We start from the raw sequence: 5,928 nt of genomic DNA, 5'->3' as shown, positions 1-5,928 counted from the left end.
CATGTCACTTAACCCCATTGCCTTGCCAAAAAAAAAAAAAAAAGAATAATAGGGAAAGGATTATTGTATAGGTATGGTGGCCTGGATGATCTGTGATATCCCTTCTAATTCTGAGATCATGTGATTCATTCAAGAAGCTTATCTTCTACACATAATTGAGGCCTTTGAAGCCTGGAACCATGTGATCCCCTTAAATTTCCCTGAATCCCTAGCCAGTGTTAAGCACCAAGTCATTGCTCAGTGTATACTTTTTGAAGTGAACAGGATCATTATTTAAGAAAATTCTTCTGTGGAAAATAAAAATGCCACTAAGTCCAATAAAGATCTCCACATGGATTTTTGAGCAATGCAATTTGCCGTTTTTGAGATTATTTGAAAATCTCTTCTTACTATTGAATATTGAATAAAACCATTGGCACTTTTATATGGAATATATTCATCAAAACAGAAAATGTTGTATTCTTCAGTGTTATACTTGCTACCTAGCAATAAATATGTCACAATGGTAAAAAGAGCAATCTCAATAAAAACATAACGTATATAATCTATAAAGAAAAGAATGATTTCAGCAGGAGAAAACATCAGCAAGGGAAAGGGATGGAGAGATTCTATTATTTAACCAGTGATTTTACGTATTAAAGTTTTGAAGGGACCACTGTGTAAAGTCTAGTTGTAATCACAAGACTATATGTAATTCTATGGTATAATTGTAACATATACAATTACAGTTAAATGGCAGTCTTTAGCAGAGTATATGAATATACGGAAAGGAGCTGTAATTTTTCCATTGCTGCCAATTCCAATCATTGTATAGATCACAATTTGTCTAGGAATCAATAGAAAAATTTTAGCGAGTTGCTTGAAGTTCATAGAAGTTAAAGGAGTTGTCCAGGGTCACAAAAAGGGCAAGTATCAGACGTAAAACTTGAACCCATCTTCTAGACTGCAAGCCTCGATCTATATTCAATATTATTTGCTCCCTCTATAACAAAGAATCAGGTTGGAAAAACAAAATAAACACTTTAAATTATTTTGCTTCCATTTTAGAGGCAACACCTAATCTATGAATAGATTGTATTCCAAAAGTCCATTTCAGAGTGGGCTGTTTGGAATTCAGTATACTACCCCCCCCACTATAAAAACAATCCATGAAACTCTGTCTCACTGAATTTTATCCTATCAGATCTTACTTTTCTTTAACCAATATTCTGCTACCAATTTTTCTACTATCCATCCCAGAACTGGCCCATAAGTAAGACAAATTAATTAACAGACATTTGTTGCATGTCTCACACTCTGCTAAGGACTTGAGATACAAAGACAAAAAAGTCACTGCCCTTAAAGAGCTTACCTTCTAGTAGGAAGACAAAATATGCATGTATGAGTATAGCTAGGTACTAATAATCATGAAAAATGAATCCCTGTAAATGGTCATTTTTTTTTCAAATTAGCAGTACATATTTCCATTGGGCTGGAACCAATGACCATATTTTTATATGATTATAATTCTGAATAGGGTGAATTTGAACAAACACGATCCTTTCAAGGAATCCATTGTTTGTACTAATTGGGATAGAGTTGAATATACAGAATATTTTAAAAATAAATACTAAGTAATTTTTGGGGAGGAGTTACTAGTGACTGAGTTATCAGAAATAGAAATTAGTGAAAAAGAGTCTAGAAGTTAAGGAAAAGGGTTGGTTCCAGGGAGCAACAGGTAGAGGGAAAAGAGAAGGAAAGGGAGAGAATGGGTAATCTCAGCATCAGAAAAATAAAGATAAACTTATTCTAGCAGGATAATATACCACATGGCTATCAGCATATGAGAAGCATAATCAAAAAGTCTACATGTTAAAGGATCACTAATAAAAATTGTGCTTGTATCAATGAGAACAAAGAACTACTGAAGTAGTCCAGTTATATCAACCAAAAATGATGAAAAATAATATAAAGATGCAGCTTATCTGAATTTCTGAAGATGGAGAAAAATAGAAATATTCAAAGTTAATGTTCAAAAGAAGATAGCAGGTTATTCCTCTATTACCCATATTTGATTCACAGAATCACAACATTTCATAGGTAGGAGAAACCTCTAGGGCCATATAACCCAACCTATACCTGATTGAAAACCCATTGTACATCAACCCCAACAAATGTTCATCCAGCCTCCATTTAAAAACTTTCAATGAGGGTTAACTCATTAGGTTCTGAGGTAGCTCTTTCCATTATTGGTTACCTTTAAATATCAGGAAGTTCTTTCTTGTATTTGTGTCTCTACTTCTCATGACTTTTGAATGATGATACTGCAAACCAGAATACAAAGGACTAAAGCTGAGGCATGAGGGAAGGGAAAGGAAGTGGAGTTAATGAGCAGAAATGGAGTCAATAAAAATAGACTTGGGAGTTGTTTTGTTTTGTTTAAGATGTGGCTGTGAAAGGGAGGAAAGATTCTACATCACAGTAACCTATTGTTGCCAGGTCTGCCATCTGGGACCAAAATAAAACAAGTCTAACCCCTCTTCAACACAACAGCTTCAAATACTTGAAGATAAATATTGTTCCCTTCTCCCCCTTCCCTTTGCTAAGAGAAAAATTCCTAGTTTCTTCAACCAATCACATGGTGTGAACTCTTTCTTCACTTTCCTCATTGCCTTCCTCTGAACATTCTCCAGTTTGTCAATGTGGTTCCTAAAACAGGGTATCTAAAACTGAGCCAGCATAGCAGTTGTAACTTAACCAGTCCAAAGTGAAACCATCACCTCTCATGTTCTGAAGATTACACCTATCTTAATACTGCCTAAGATAACAAGAAGGGGATTTTGGGTACCATATATACTGGATTAAGCCATACTGAGCATGCAGTATGCATGCTAAAATCAACAGAATGAAAAATAATAATAATAATAATAATTTAATCTAGCTGCCATCTAACCATTGATTTCCCTTCATAGTTATCAGTATTAAACGTCATTTTAGTAGAAGTGTCCATTGTGCTAGTCTGTTGATATCTTTTTAGATCATAGAAGTTATCCAATATTTCTACTATCCCTCCCAGCTTTGTGGCAAATACAATTTGTACATTTGATAAAATCACCATCTATGCCTTCATTTGAGTCAATGATCATAATGCAAAACAGTGTGGGGGAAAAAGCAGAGATCACTGAGACACTCCATTAAAGACATCCTTGGAAGTCAATAACAATTAGAAACTACTCTTTATATTCAGTCATTCAGCCAGTTTTGAATCTCTACAGATTCTTTTCAAGATTATACACGTGGATTGAGTAGCCAACAGCGAAGGAAAATTGATAGTGGGAGATACGCAAAAGAAAAGGAATATGCTGCATAGTTAAAAGAAGGAGAGAAAGAGAAAGAGATTGAGAGATGGTTAAATATATATGTACATGAAAATATACATATATAGTTATGAATATATAGATATGAATATTAAAGTCAATCATATTCATTTATGACACTATATGAACAGTACCCTAACCTATTATGTACCCTAACCATGTGCCCTAACCTATTATGTACAATGATACACCAGAAGATAATACAAAGAATAAGGGCATAATGAGAAGACTGAGAATTATAGTCAACATTTATATGGTATTTTATAGTTTTACAAACACTTGATACATTGTCATGTAAGCCTCACAACAACCCTGTCAGGTATTATTATCTGAATTTTTACAGATGCAGAAATTAAAGCTTAGAAAAGTTAAGTGATTTTCTCATGGTAACACAGGAAATAAGTGTCATTATCAGAATCTGAACCCAAGTTTTCAGACTTCAATTCTACCATTCTATCACCTATACCTTGCTGACAAGGCTGAGAATTCTTGTGACTCCATCACCATAAATAATACTATACCTAGAGATATGAGTTAGATACCTAATTATAAGCTCAAAAAATCCAATTATCTGTATTATTTTTATTTTAATTAAAATTTAAGTGAAATATGCTTTTTGGAGGATTAGAGGTAGGGTTCACCAGATTTTTAGTTTTGCACAGACCCATATATAAAAACAAAAAAAAATAAAAATTATCAAATCCAGCTACATGGGAAATAGTAGCAGAAAACAGCAGTCTCAATTGACAGACAAACAACAGCAAGTCAACTTGAATTAAATGTAAAAGCAGGTATATTTCAAGAGGAAAAGGCTATGCAAAACTCAGATAAAAATCATTAAGAAAAGATGATAACACACATGGTATCATCAGTAGTGAAAGAATTGTAGGTTATGGATTGCCTTTTTAATTCACACAGAAAGTAATGGCAAACAGCTGCAGCATGTTGGAAGACAAAGGGAAATGATAGATGGGTGAGTATAGGAGAGAACAAATATGGTAGTTATTTAAGGAGCACCGGGTGGAAACAAAGAAAAATATAATATGTGAACCTGTAAACTCGATTTTAGTAATAGAAAAACTGCTGCAAACATTCATCATGGGATTTAGAGGGAAACTGAAAAGGAAGCCCTTTGATTAAAAATAATCCTCCCTGTATCTCTCAGCCTCATCTAGCTTCCATCTGTTTGTAAATCTCATCTGAAAACAAAACTCTTCTCCCTTGCCTTTTCACTCCACTCTGCCCTTGCTTTGATTTTCTTGCCGTAGCTTCACAAGGCAAATGTTTAATTCCTCAAGTGTTTTGGAATACATTCTATATACAAAATAAAGATTTGGGGGAATAGGGGGTGGGGCAGTGAATAATCAGCAGGATTTCACATATGGATATACAATCACAATAGATTCTTAGTTACATCCTGTAACCCAGAACAGACTAGTGAGAAAACTATAAAGCTTTCAAGAAATTCTTAATTATGTCATTTCATAAATCCAAAGGTTAACATTTTTTTTTGGCTTCCAGCTCGTGGTGGTGAAGGTGCAACTTCTTTTGGTCGTCCCGGCAGCCACCCCGCAGCATACAGGCCAGGCCTTCACCTTCGTCACTGCCATGCCTCCCAAGTTTGACCCTAATGAAATTAAAGTCATGTTTTTAAGGTGCACTGGTGGTGAGGTTGGTGCCACATCAGCTCTGGCCCCCAAAATTGGTCCCTTGGGTTTGTCTCCCAAAAAGGTTGGTGATGACATTGCCAAGGCAACTGGTGACTGGAAAGGACTAAGGATCACAGTGAAGCTTACCATTCAGAATAGACAGACCCAGATTGAGGTTGTGCCTTCTACCTCAGCCTTGACCATCAAAGAGCTAAAGGAACCTCCTCGGGACAGAAAGAAACAGAAAAATATTAAACACAATGGAAACATCACTCTCGATGAGATTGTCAACACTGCTCAACAGATGAGGCACCGATCCTTGGCAAGAGACCTTTCTGGAACCATTAAAGAGATACTTGAAACAGCCCAGTCTGTGGGCTGCAACATTGATGGCAGGCATCCTCATGATGCCATTGATGACATCAATAGTGGTGTTGTGGAATGCCCAGCAAATTAAAAGCTACAAAGGAAACTATTGCAATAATTTAACATTTGACAATACACACAAAAACATCCAAAGGTTAAGACATCTGGAACACTACCTAGGGATTGTTAAAAGCAGAATCAGAAAGATGACAATATTTATATTTGGCACCATCACCTTCTTTATTATTACATTTGGAGTCAGAAGACCCAAGTTCTAATTCTGGCTCTGTCACTTACTACTATATGACCTCGAGCAAATAACTTCCTCTCTCTCAGTCATGGTATCATCATCTGTAAATTAAAAGAATTGGATTTCATGGCTTCTAAGGCCCTTTCCAGCTCTAAACCAAAAATCTTGATAAGTGTTATGACTATTTTCCTCCTTTCCTGCCTCTTGGACACACTGCCTGAAGAAGATGAAGGTCAATGAAGAAACTGAGGGCCTTTTTGTATTTTCCTGTGTTTCATGATTTGCCATCACCTAAGAATTCACACCA

General features: G+C 35.6%; 1 pseudogene; it reads left to right on the top strand.

Moving 5' to 3' along the window:
* Positions 1 to 4,950: 4,950 nt before the first annotated feature.
* Positions 4,951 to 5,462, top strand: LOC114026435 (annotated as a pseudogene).
* Positions 5,463 to 5,928: the final 466 nt, after the last annotated feature.

The sequence above is a fragment of the Vombatus ursinus genome, unplaced genomic scaffold, assembly GCF_900497805.2.
Source record: "Vombatus ursinus unplaced genomic scaffold, bare-nosed wombat genome assembly UNPS02014839.1, whole genome shotgun sequence".
Taxonomy (NCBI): domain Eukaryota; kingdom Metazoa; phylum Chordata; class Mammalia; order Diprotodontia; family Vombatidae; genus Vombatus; species Vombatus ursinus.
Note: the sequence above shows the minus strand (reverse complement) of the source record. Positions and strands in the feature narration are given on the sequence as shown.